This window comes from Pogona vitticeps, chromosome 2, assembly GCF_051106095.1.
Source record: "Pogona vitticeps strain Pit_001003342236 chromosome 2, PviZW2.1, whole genome shotgun sequence".
NCBI classification, from domain to species: domain Eukaryota; kingdom Metazoa; phylum Chordata; class Lepidosauria; order Squamata; family Agamidae; genus Pogona; species Pogona vitticeps.
The window spans coordinates 62,495,063-62,507,643 of NC_135784.1; the positions used below are offsets into that span (position 1 = coordinate 62,495,063).

The 12,581-nt window shown below is 41.9% G+C and overlaps 1 protein-coding gene across 1 annotated transcript in view; it reads left to right on the plus strand.

Moving 5' to 3' along the window:
• PODXL2 (podocalyxin like 2) overlaps positions 1-12,581 on the plus strand; it is a 58,483-nt gene that overhangs the window by 9,878 nt on the left and 36,024 nt on the right. The window lies entirely within an intron of this gene.

Here is a 12,581-nt window from a genome sequence, read left to right on the forward strand (position 1 = left end):
TGACACATAATAGTTCTGTGGAAATCTTATGACTTGGAGCCGAGCGAATTTGCTCCCAGTTCTCAGAGGTAATTTGAATACTTTAACTCAAAAGCATAATGTCAATGAGGAAATCCAGAGAGATGGCCTTATCCTCTTGTCTCTCATTATAACTCTCTTCCTCATTGTCATTACGTGTGACATTTGTAACTGCCTTCTGTTTCCAGTAGACTAGCTTCTTCCACCTCCATCTTTTTCTTGCAGGATCATGCATCTGTACAGGCAACGGCTGCCATGTCCATGTCGGCTGCCTAGTGGTATAGTATTTTTCAACACTTTTCATGCCCATCTGCCTTACGTTGTTTTCTGCCTGTGTACCACATATGCATGTTTAATTTCTGCCTTCTGACAAAGTGAGTGGTGATGTTGTTGATGCTGTGAAGGCTTTTCAGCAGCACATAGAGGGCAAATAGAAGAACAGCAGGAACTGCCCACAGTGAGACAATTTGCCCGAACACCAGAATCAAACACATTTCCTCTCCACTGCCTTCATGGTATACATCTCAAACCTCACTGTCATGATTGTAATCTGTTTGCCATTCGGTTTCCAGCCTCCCACTCCAATCCACCCTTCAAAGCAGTAGCCCATCACTATTGTGTGGCCGGTGTCACTGTAGCAGCGAGAACGAGGTGGGCTCTGCTATCTCTGATGCTCTCTCCAGACTTGCCAGTCCCTTGCCATGGCATTGAGCCAGAATGGACGGGAACTGATGTGTTTGTAACTGCAGCTGGGAAAGACAGTGCATTTGTTCACAATCCTTTTACTAAATTCCAAACCATTGCTTGTACCCCTGGCTGGCCCACTGACAGGATGCTGTTGATGCATAAGAGAGAGCACTTGACACTCAGAGAAGATGGGAGATTAGACCATACTGGGAACCAGAAATGTGAATGAGAGCACTGAAGATACAAGAAGTGGAATAAGATGCCTGCAGTAGCTCCTCCTTCGATGGTAAAAATGAACATGCCCAGTCCTGTGCCAATCCATGCTGAATTGCTGTGAGAGGGAAATATATTGGTAGAAAGATGGGTAGGAATAACATATAGCAGTTCTTCTTACTGCCTTTATTGTGGGAAGGAAAAACCCCATTTGCTCACAGGCAAGTAGGGATAGGACATCAGTACTGTATAAGATCTGTGTCACCTGAAGTGAGGAGTCACCAACAAATGATTTCCCATTCAAAATGTCTACCAGAAGTGTGATAGATGCCTTTTATGGTTTCCCACAGTGTATGTAAGTTACATGAATTTTGCCAGGCATATTTACACTTGAGGAAGAGAGAGCTGAAACGGAAAACCTGCTTTTTCTGTTTGACTAGAAGCATGTGCATTTTTCTGCCTTCACACGTTGACACCCAGAACGCCTGGAAAGAAGCCATTGAAGAGGCCCATCTTGTGCGTTGAGCAGTGTTGGGTTTGTTGCTGGCCTCCCTAGAATGATTTTGTTTGGTTTGTTTGAGCAGCTAACTCAACGAAGAGGTTTTTGTACCTTTATTGTGCAAGGCCCAGGACTTTGGCCTTGGCCGCAAATATCGTCTCTGTGAAGCATAATGCATGTATGCATTTCACAGTCCTTTGGGTGCAGTTCTGGAGGCTTGACTGGAGTTTTCTGGCCTATCACTGTTTTTCTGCAGCAAGGAATTTTCCCCATCGAGACTGACTCTTTTCTGCCTTCCACCCCTCCCATGTGGGATCTTGGGATGGCACTTCACAAGATGGGCACATGTTGGCATGTGGGCTGCCCGCGATTAGATTATTCTCCCACGGAAGGATAATTATGTTTATGTGTGTCCCACAAAAATAATTCCAACAATGCACTGTTTTTTAATTTTGCATGTCCTCTGCAATGTAGAGTTGTCCTTTACCTTAGTTATGTTATGGGTCATTAAACTAACATTTGCTTTCCCTCTTTTGCCACCAGCTCAGAAAAGATACAGGGCTCCTGGGAATTTGGGTGTGCGAGAGTCTCTGTGGGGTGCCTGCTCTTTCACTGCTTGGTTTGTGCCAGAGGAATGCTGACCTCTTGCCTATGTTTTCTGCAGTTCTAATTAGAAGTGATTGCTCTGCTGGGCTTCCTAATCCTGCATTCACAATGTTCTGCTCATGAATAAGAGACTGGTGGTGAAAGTAGTGTGTGTGTGGGGGGGGGTTAGATATAGGGGAGCAGGACTCATTTCCTATAGGGGAAGCATCAGGGTCAGATGCTTAGGAATAACCAGTGGGAGATGGACAAAAGAATGCTGAGCTGAGAATCCCACTTTCTGTACTCAGTTGAAGCCAAGGAGATTGTGCCTGCCATGGGGAAGACCGGCTATCCTATGTGCAATAGCAGACCTACATTTTTTGGGGTCCTGAAGCTTGAACGGTTACAAGGAGGCTCCTTTGCAGCCAGCAACAAGATCTCAGTAACCACTGTTATCTTATTCAGTGGGGTTGTTCCCTTGACAGATGACCACAATTTTTTTTTTTTAAAAAAAATGTGGACTAAAGTTGTTTCTCAGGCGTCTCTGGGATTAGGGGCTCTGAAGCTTAAACTTCATTAGTTTCATAGTAGAACTGCCCCTGCCTATCCGTGTGTGCTGTCTGCACTTTGATGCCGTGAGTGGCTTCAAGCCTGGGTCATCACAATCCTCCATTTTATTCCCCAAAAAGTGGCGACGGCTCTATTTGATGCAAAAACTCTTTGTTTTCTAACAACGGAGAACTATGAACAAATAATCTCCGTAGGGCCTACAGATTCCTCTGTTACATTTTGTTTAATGTAATGGTCCTTTGACTCTGGTGTAGGAAAAGAGTTCATCAATGGGGGTTCACTCCAAAATGTTCGCAATCGGTCGGCTTCCGCGTCGGGTTCCGCAGGTTGGGGCACGTGATGCCACAACGGGGATGTCGAGCCCACTCTCCTTCTGTGGGTGTCATGGGTTGATTTATTGATGTCTGTCTGGCCCCTTTCTTCCAAGGAGCTTCTCCTTTTGGGTGTACTTACACAGTCCATTCTATTGGCTCAACCTCACCCGGTTGTACCGCTATCCCTTCTTTCACCTTTCCCCGATCTTCTCCTCTCCCTTTCTCCTTTTTATCCTCCAGTGGATTAGTAATATGATATTGCTGCCTTCTCTCTATTTCTTCAATAAGCAACTTCATCTTGAGTTGCTCCCGAGTCCAGGGATCCTCCATTTCTAACCATCCCCATCTCAAAAGTATATCTTCCTCTTTCCCATCATCTTTTTTCTTTTCCTTCTCCTCTCGTTCTACTTCTTCCTCCCAATCCACCTCTCCTTTTATCCCTTCCTCCACCTCCATCACAAGATACCCTTGGATCCTCCCCCTTCTTCCTCTCCTCTTTTTCTTCTTTCCCGCCATAATTGCTTTGGTGCAAGAATTGTGCAAACACAGAGTTGTTGGACGCTACACTATTTCTGTGTCAAAACAAATGGTTCATCATATCTAGGTTCTGATGGCAGAAAGAAATGCAACACTTCATGATGGCAGAAAGTTTGTGCCAGCTCACAAATTTTATCTAGCCAAACTATCATGTGCTTTTTTAAAAAAACAGGCACTGGGAGAGGGTGGCTAAGCCTCTGTCAGTCCTGACAGCCTGTTTTTGTCTTTTCCCTGTGATCAAAGGGGAGGGAGGTGTTTGCAAGCAACTACCCGGTTTTCACAAAGCCAGTTTTTTTCCTTTGCTGCTTTAACTTTTCTAAGTGCTCCTCCTTTGCTGTGCAAGTTGGAATTGAAAAGAATCTTCCCACTTCTGTTTTCATTCTTTGCAAAAGAGCACAGATAATAGCAGAGGGAAAACAATGGTAGGAGGGCAAAAAGTTTGTTTTTAGCACTTATTCTGGATCAGTCCTTCAACCTCCTTTCAGCAAGAACATAATTGTTGTTTTGCTTGATCCCCCTAAAGGGCTGTGTTACTGCAGAGAGAGTCTATTGGAAAATGCTCATCAGACACTACTTTGAAGATCACAAGAGGGATGTCATCAAACATTGACTTTTTTTTTAATATGAAGGTTTGAATTTTTGCTATTCTTCTGTGTAATAATCAATGACAGATCTAGCCTCTGCGTAACCTTACCTAATCCTTTTAAAAAGCCATCTAAACATTTTGTGGCAATGAATTCCATAAGCCAATTATGAATCTTCCTTCCATTTGGACTGAACCCATTGCCAGCCACTTCCACCAAATGCTGCTCTCATTCTTGATGAACGGTTCGCAGTGTTCACAAGAGTAAGTCCCATTCTGCTTTGGCCCTGCCTTTCTTCAGGCATCTCTCAGTATCCCTGCCTGCCTTTCCTATCAGTAGGAAGGGAACACAATAGCAGATGCTTTTCTTAGCTCATCATTGTTCTCTTGTCACATGTAATTATCAATAAATGACCATTTTTGACCCAACTCCCTGTTTTATTTAAGTGACATCTGCTACAGAACAAACAGTAGGAAATAAGTCGAGCGGGGTGGGGGGACTGTCCAGGCTGGATATAAACAGAAGCAGGTTAGTAGGGGTCCTGCCTCCTCCTTTACAACATTGTCTCTTATGGCTTGTTCTGAGGTAGGCATTTCATCTCAGGCCACAGACCCTGAGGTGCCACAGAGAGGAAGCAGCTGCTAGTCACTAAGCTATGTTCAGTTACAGTAGTCAGGATCTGTGACCTGAAGTGAAGTGCCACAGAAGCAGAGTATCCTCCACAGCACACATACACTGTGGCAGTCGATTCCAGCAGCTGCCTCAGCCATTCCTCAGGCATGTAGACAGGAGACAGCAAGCGGTCCAAACTCTGAATGGACAAGCTTCAGTCTCCATTTTCTTTCACTTTCATTAAAGCTGCTGTCCCTGAGGAGGCCAGTCAGGAAACAAGCGCCTTCATCTCCTGCCCTTCCTTTCTGTCTGTATTCTGAACCTTTTCTGTTATGTTCTATAATCTCATTGGAGCAGGAATTTGCCAGAGGATAGGGTTGTATTTTCTTTTAAAAAGCTCTTGAAGGAAATTATTTCTGAGATTTATTCAAAACGGTTGATTACACTGGCTGTTGTGATCTTGTTAAGGTTCATAGGTTGAAATAGTGCAGTCTTCCTGGGTTCTTATAAAATGTTGAAAAGAAATATCTCAAATTACCCTTTTTGTACAGCACTGATGCTCACTGAGTCATTTTTATGGCACTCTTCACAAAACATTGCATTCCTCTTTTGCCTGCCTCCTTGGCCCCACAGGTTATGACAGTTTTTTTTAAATGGTATTAAAATTTGTTTTGTAGCGTCATTAGTTTGCAGCAGCATTTTTCCCCTTCAAAACTTGGCAAGAATGTGCATTATCTACTTGAGTCTCATGATTATTCAGAGTAGCTGTAGGTATTGCGTTAATCTAATACTATGTAAATGTTTGGATTCATGTTAAAAGCTGCTGTCCCTGAACAGCTGAAGGTTCATAAACTGAACCTTTCTAATATATTCTGCTTGGTTTGTTATATATATTTAAAAAGCATGAAATATAATATCAAAATAAACAAATAATTATATTAAAAACCACAATTTAAAAACTTGAAAACATACCTCAGTCAGTAAATCCAGCAGTCCATAATGCCCCAACTGGTTCAAAGCTTGCTTGAAAAGGAAGGCCTTTGCCTGTCAACAGAAGGACAAGAGGGAGGGGGTCGAATCTGAATTTCTTTAAGAATACATTAATAGAGAGGTGATGATGATCCCAGGTTTGAACATTTTTACACTGCTCAGAGCATTCTTTTCAAATAACTGATTCTTGCCTAGCTAGGTATTTCAACAAAATTACACTGAATTTTGTTTATTTTGTTCTCTATACATACATTTGCAGTAAGCAACAGAAAGTACAAGGCACAGAGCATTTCACAGAGTGATTAAACATTATGTCTTATTTACTCATTTATTTTATTTGTATTCCATCTTTCTCTCAATGCTGTGTCCCAAGGCTGTTATCTAGCCACCGTCTAGTCCCCTTTTTTTTGCAATATGGTGAACTGTAGTGTATTAAATTATAGTAATAATGTCTAATTGTGATAATATTTGTGCATACCTAATTAAATTAGCATATGCAATTTAATGCAAGGATATCCTTTTTTAAAAAACAAAAATAAAGAATGTTCTCCCTTTTGGCAATTAAGCAGTGGCCACCCTATTTTGAATTGTGCGCAGGAGCAGATCAGCAGCCAGTGAAGCTGTTTGAATTGAAGGGTTGTAGGCTTTGAAGATAAAGCTGTGTTAGTCTGTGCTAATATATCAGGCAAAAGAAAGAAAGAAAGAAAGAAAGAAAGAAGGAAAGAAAGAAAGAAAGAAAGAAAGAAAGAAAGAAAGAGAGTCGTAGGCTCTGTGCAAACAGCACTAGTCAGTAATCTGGCTGTAGCATTTTGAACCAGCTGAAGTTCCTAAACAGTCCTCAAAGGCAGACCCATGTAGAGTGTGGCAGGATGTAACTAAGACAATCTGTCAGTGCAGCCAGCTCAGATATCTTAAGAAAATGACACAGCTGGTACTCTTGTTTCAACCATGCAAATGAATTCCTCTATATCCAGTCCATGTATCCAGACTCAGGGCTCAACCCAGGAGCTTATTGAAGCTGCAGAAATGACTTTTCAAGGGGAGTGGAAGCCCATCCAGTACTGTCTGAAGCCTCCATCCCTATCTGCCTTTCAATCGACCAGGGTCACCTCTTTCTTATCTGGATCAAGTCTCAGTTTGTTCACCCTTGTCCAGTCCATTGCTGTCTTCAGACAGTGGCTTAGGACCCAAAAAAGCTAGGGCCATTGATTTCATAGCCTTAAGTGAAAGACATAAATGGCAGTTGTAGTGTATGCTTGCGCAAGTGAAGTGGGTAATTGTTGACATTTAGAGAAACAACCCTAAAAGAAAAAAATGTAAGTTGTTGGGTAAGAAGTTGAAATCCAGGGCTTCCAATGTTGCTTCCTCAGAAATGCCACTTGTTCTACTGACAGAGCCATCTAGGAAGAACTAAAGGGTTTCAACATACAGTACGTACAAAGTGTTGGGCAGAGCAATTCGGCTTTGCTTACCACTAAAGAGAACAGTAGTCTGCTTAATAGTAATACACCTTCAATAAACATTTGGAGAATGTTGTGCATAAGGAGCTGTAACCTAGATTTGTACCGGTGGGGAGATTAGAAACCATCTGAAAGCAGATGTTTTCTAGGCTCCCAGCGGGGCTGGGTATTTCTGTTTCTCAGGAGATAGAAGGTGAAAGTGGTCAGATCTCCCTCTAAGAGGGCAACTCCTTGTCCTCATTTTAAGGTTTGGAAAGGGGATTGCTCTGTTCAACCCATTGGCATATGGTCAAATAAGGTTTCTTGGCCAGCTGCTTCTTCTGCGTTCAATACATCTTCTTAACATATCTCTGTATAGCTGTAGGTAGTGTTAAGTGTCACTGTGGTATGTATGTTTTCTTAGCTAAGTGTTTACTATGGGAGCCCTTTGTTGAAGGGTTTCATTGGTACTGTACTCTGAAAACCTTATTTTATTTTATTTTATTTACAGTTGGTTATATTGGAAACAAAGAAAAGGTAAGAGAAGCTAAGTCTTACTGAGTGCTACAGGAGATCTGGTTCCAGCCGTCTAGGCTAAGAATCTTATGTTTGTCAGGCAGAAAGGAACAATCAGTACTGTAGATAGCATAAGTACTGTTTGGATTTTTGTTCAGGAACACTTAGAAGACAGAAGCATCTAGTATCTTTAAAAAGCCAGTATTCTACTTGAACAAAGATGGATGGGAAGAGTGAGGGAAAAACATACAGTATCTTGATTTCTAACCAGGTTCCTTGTGGCAAATTAAGTACAACAGGGGAAACATATTTAGAATTTCCCATTTGGTCTGTAACACATGCAAAGCCATTTTGAGCCCCTTACGAGACAGGGTCTAAGCCTAATGGCTGGCCCCAAGAATGTAGAGTGGCCAGATGCAAAAAAGGGGACACCTTTAATAATGGTATAAAATATAGTGGGTAATTTAATCTTTTTCTCTACACAGCTGTTCGTTTGTATCTTCTTATCCCATTATCTTTGAAGGTAAGGAGGAAAACGGAGGAGGGGGGAGAGCAAATCTGTATGGCACAACTACAGTGTAGCATGTCTGTTATCTACAAAGGTCAAGGAGGAGTGAGATGGCTGGCTGTATTTGTGTGGTTTTCCTGAAGGAGTCTATTGGTTGCAGCTGCTCCACTTCCAAAACTCCCCCCCCCATGTAATTTCGTATCTTAAAATCTTCTTGGTAACACCCAAGTGTGTTCCCCATAGCAGGACTATCATATGATAGCTTATAAACTAATCCACACCTCTTTTGGTAGCCCAGCTTGGCTTTTTTGTCCTGCTTCAGTGTTCTTCCATGGACAATCTTAATTATTTCATATTGAACATTTAGAACACACAACTGTGAGTTCTGGCAAGTTCAGTCTTTCTTTACTGCCTGTGGGCTCAAGCGGCTTTATTATTCTAGCTAGGGTTGTTAGTTCTTCTCAGCATGCAGCTTCTTCAGAGTAGTTGTGCTTCCCCATCCATCTATGTTTGCCCATAGATCTGATCCGCACGATTGATCGGCATGAAGAACAATTTCTCTTTAAAAAAAAAAACTTTGCTCTCTTCCTATTCTATTTATTCTCCTTTCTTTCTCAGGTCTTTGCCAAATTCCTGACTTTAGCGCTCTCACCTAACCCCTGGGCCTAATCTGGTGTTTGACGTGGCTCCAGCCTTAAGCCTCCTGGATTGCCTCGTCGCCCTGCCTAACAGGTGCTTCCCTCCGACAGGCTTCCTTTTGGCTCCACAGACAGCCTCGTCTTTCCTTGGGAGGGTTTTTCTTCTCCTTTCTTACTGTTCGGCTGCTTGAGGGATAGATACCCTGCATCTGCTGTCCCTTAGGAAGAGCCCCCCCCCCATCCCCACAGCTGTTAGCCTGAGGAACAAGCCTCCCTTTCTTTGACTGCTGCCCTGTGTAGAAAGAGGGGGCTACAATTCTACCTCTGTACGTCCTCTTAGTAAAATTTCGGTTTCCTTTTCATTCCCTGGTAGCTTCTTTACGTGCACGCAGGAGAAGGGGAGCTGACCTCAGCTGCACCCACTTTCCCAGCTGAATTCTCTGAGGGATTCCCACAATCGCTAAATCTGTGATAAAGCTTCTCTCATTCCTTTCCTCTTAGCTGTGCCGTGATATGACTTTTAAATAGATGGAAGGCAATTTAAGCCACACGTGTATCATTTTGTTCATGGTGCCCCCTTATGAAAAGCCTGGGCTGTACTGGCCATGATTGCTATGGGATGCCCAGCTTGATATTAGTGGATTCTGTTTTAAAAGAAACAAAATTACACTCTGTGGGCCACTGAAGTGGTTACGTGCATATATTGCATTCTGTCATTTAGTCCTGCTTACCATATTGTGTGAATTAAACGGGTGCCTAAATTCATTAGGAGGGATTTTTTTAAAAATTAAAAATCTGAAGCTTTCTTTAGCTTTCCCCTTTCCCTTGTTTCTGGGGCTTTTGAAAGATGCAGAGATAAATTAATATTTAAACATGGAAGCAAATTCCAGATTGAAGCCAGTGCTGATTGTGTAGAGTGCTTTCACGACATTTTGCAAATCTTCCTAGTGTAATTCACTAGTGCCTCAAATTCTCTTGCCTTTTTAAGCTGGCACAGCACAAACAGCTTATTTTTTGGAGCAAAAATGCCTTAAGTCAAGAAATCACCATGGTCATTATCTGTTGCATACCACGTTGTGTGATTCAGCATGGAACTTATATCCACTGTGATTTCTTAACCTAGGGCAATTTGCCTCCAAATGGTATGCCATTTGTGTAGCTATATAGGAGGATTTCAGCCAGTATCTGCACAGTGCCTTGAAATCTTCAGATGCAAACAGTTTTGAAATATTCATAAATAAGTAATAAGAAAGATATACCTGTGTTTCAGATAACCTGTCATTTTATCTTTGACTAAGCATAGTTGCCTATTTTGGAAAGTAGGATCATGGCTCTTAAAGGGCTTAAATTCGGTAAACAGCTGAGTGTTAAATGAGGGTAAACAAACTACCGAGAAAATAACCTACTGTGCTAATTGGATTAGCTTTCTTGAAGGCCAGGTTCATAATAAATGCCTGGAGTTCGTTGGGCCATAGAACATTTACAGAGTATGCATGAGAGAAGGAGAAGATGTAAGAAAAGCTTAACAGTCTGAATTGGCATCAGTTGATCTTGTTTAACAAAAATGCAGATTCATGAGGTAAAAGTCTGTAATTGTTTCACCACCATGAACTTATTTCTAAGGTCCATTTTTAAGGGAGATGTGCTGCTTATCATATCTGGTGCACTACTTGAAGAAACAGCTTTCCTCAAACGGATGCCTTCTGGATGCTTTGGACATCAACTCCCATTGGCTTCAGCCAGCCTGGCTAATTTTTAGGTGTTATTTGAGGCATAGTCCAAAATGTCTGGGTGGGCATCAGCTTAGAGAAGAGTAACAGAAGCTTATGCAATGAGTTAGAGTAGACTGTGAGGGCTTAATGCACAAGCACTTTTTCTTCTTGCTTAGCTACAGCTGTAATCTTCAACACATATTATACAGTCTGATTCATCTTCAAGGTAATAAACTCTATTGAGCTTAGTGGAATTAATTTTTTTAGCATTGTGCTTGTAAATGTAGCTGTATACACAGTAATCTGTTAGCAAAATAGAATGATGTTGCGGTTATAAATTGAGAAGCAGTGGCTTGAATACTGAGTACAGAATGACCCAGTGACATCCCTGTGGTTCATGATGCAAGTGACCAGAACATTAATTTTCTGCTAAAGAGATATGACACTTGCTGTACCGTTGTCTTTTTAGGGATTTCATCCTAAGATTACTCCTACAACATCTGTGCATGACACTGCTGGTGTAAGTGCCTTAAAGGAGGAAAGGAGACATACATTTATTTATTTATTTGTTTGTTTGTTTGTTTGTTTGTTTGTTTGTTTGTTTGATTGATTTATTTGATTTATTTGATATATTTGATTTATTTATTTGATTTATATACCACCCATCTAGAACGGGTCTACTCTGGGTAGTTTACATATATGATAAAGGCAGGCACATTTGTTAAGGATACATGGAAAATACTTTGCACACATGTAAGCCTTTTATACAGCCATGTTGCTGTGCTTTCAGATATGTGTACTTTATAGATACAAGCACCAGGGAGCTGGTGTTTGCCACATCCCTGTTACATGTGTTTTGTAAGTGGCAATTAGTAGATTTTAACTTCTATGTGCCCCTGTACCGGATCACAATTCCAGAAATAAAACTCTTATGCCTATGCTTATTTATTTCCAAAGAAATAGGAATGCCCATCTGCCTCTGCATGTTGGCAAACGTAAAGGGGGAAAATGTGTGTGTGTGTGGGGGGGGTGAAAGGCAAAACATTGGATCTTCTAATTAATAGCTTAATAGTTCCATTCATTGTCAGTGTGTCAGTGATCTGTATCTTCACCTGGACATAGGGCTATAGCTAGGATAGCTGGGGCTTTGCCCTAAGGCATTAGGATTTAAAGGGCACCAGAATCCAGAGGTGACTCTATGGGTGAGTCTTACCGAAATAAAGGGCAACATATCCAAGTCCTTTCCTTTTAAAAAAAAGTATAAACAATCCTTTTCTTCTGGGGGATACCACATTCTCCTGGGTAAAATATAGTACCACTTGCCTTGTACTGGAGTTGCTAGTTACAGGTCTGCCTGGGCATGACTCTCACCACCATGAAATGCATAAGAGACATTCATTTGCACGCCCTCCATCTGAAGAGGTGGATTTTCATTCATGAAAGCTCACACTGGAATAAATATATTCCTGAATCGAGCAGGGGTTTGGACTTGATTGACCTTATAGGCCCCTTCCTACTTCACTATTCTGTGATTATATGAAACCTGTTAGTCTTTAAAGTGCTACAATATTTTGCTTTCCCATCGCCTCTTTTCCTTTGCTTTGGCCAATTTGCTAATTTAGAGTCTCGGCTTGTGCACAATCTGTACACAAATAAATCTGTAGCGCCACAACCAGAGCAGAATTAGCTGGCAGCCTGGAGGTTAGCTCTATCTTGGCTGAAGCCAAGGCCAGGTGTTCTGTTTGAGGGCAATTACATGAGGAACAGATGTGGGGCATCCTTAGGTCCACTGGGTTCTGTTTTTCTGTGAAGGTCATGGATAAACTGGGACTGGCTGGCAGATTTACTCAACTTGGCAGTCAAAGGGTCCAATCAACTGTTGTGGTTTGCACATGAGTTGCCATATGGAATGAATGGGATCGGTCTGATCTGGGAGAAGCCGGTCTGCCTGTGCAGTTGCTCATGTGCCTACAGTCTCAACACAAGAATTTTAAAAAATCTCTCTCTTTTGGGGTTCTCTAGATGCTGCCGTAGTGCTAATAATAGCACAGTGGCAGCTGCTATGTATGAGAAGATACAATAAATCCTACGTACCATCTCATTCACCCCCCCCACCACTGCCCTCCTGCCAGTGTCCTCTTTAGACTGAGTGATGAGAG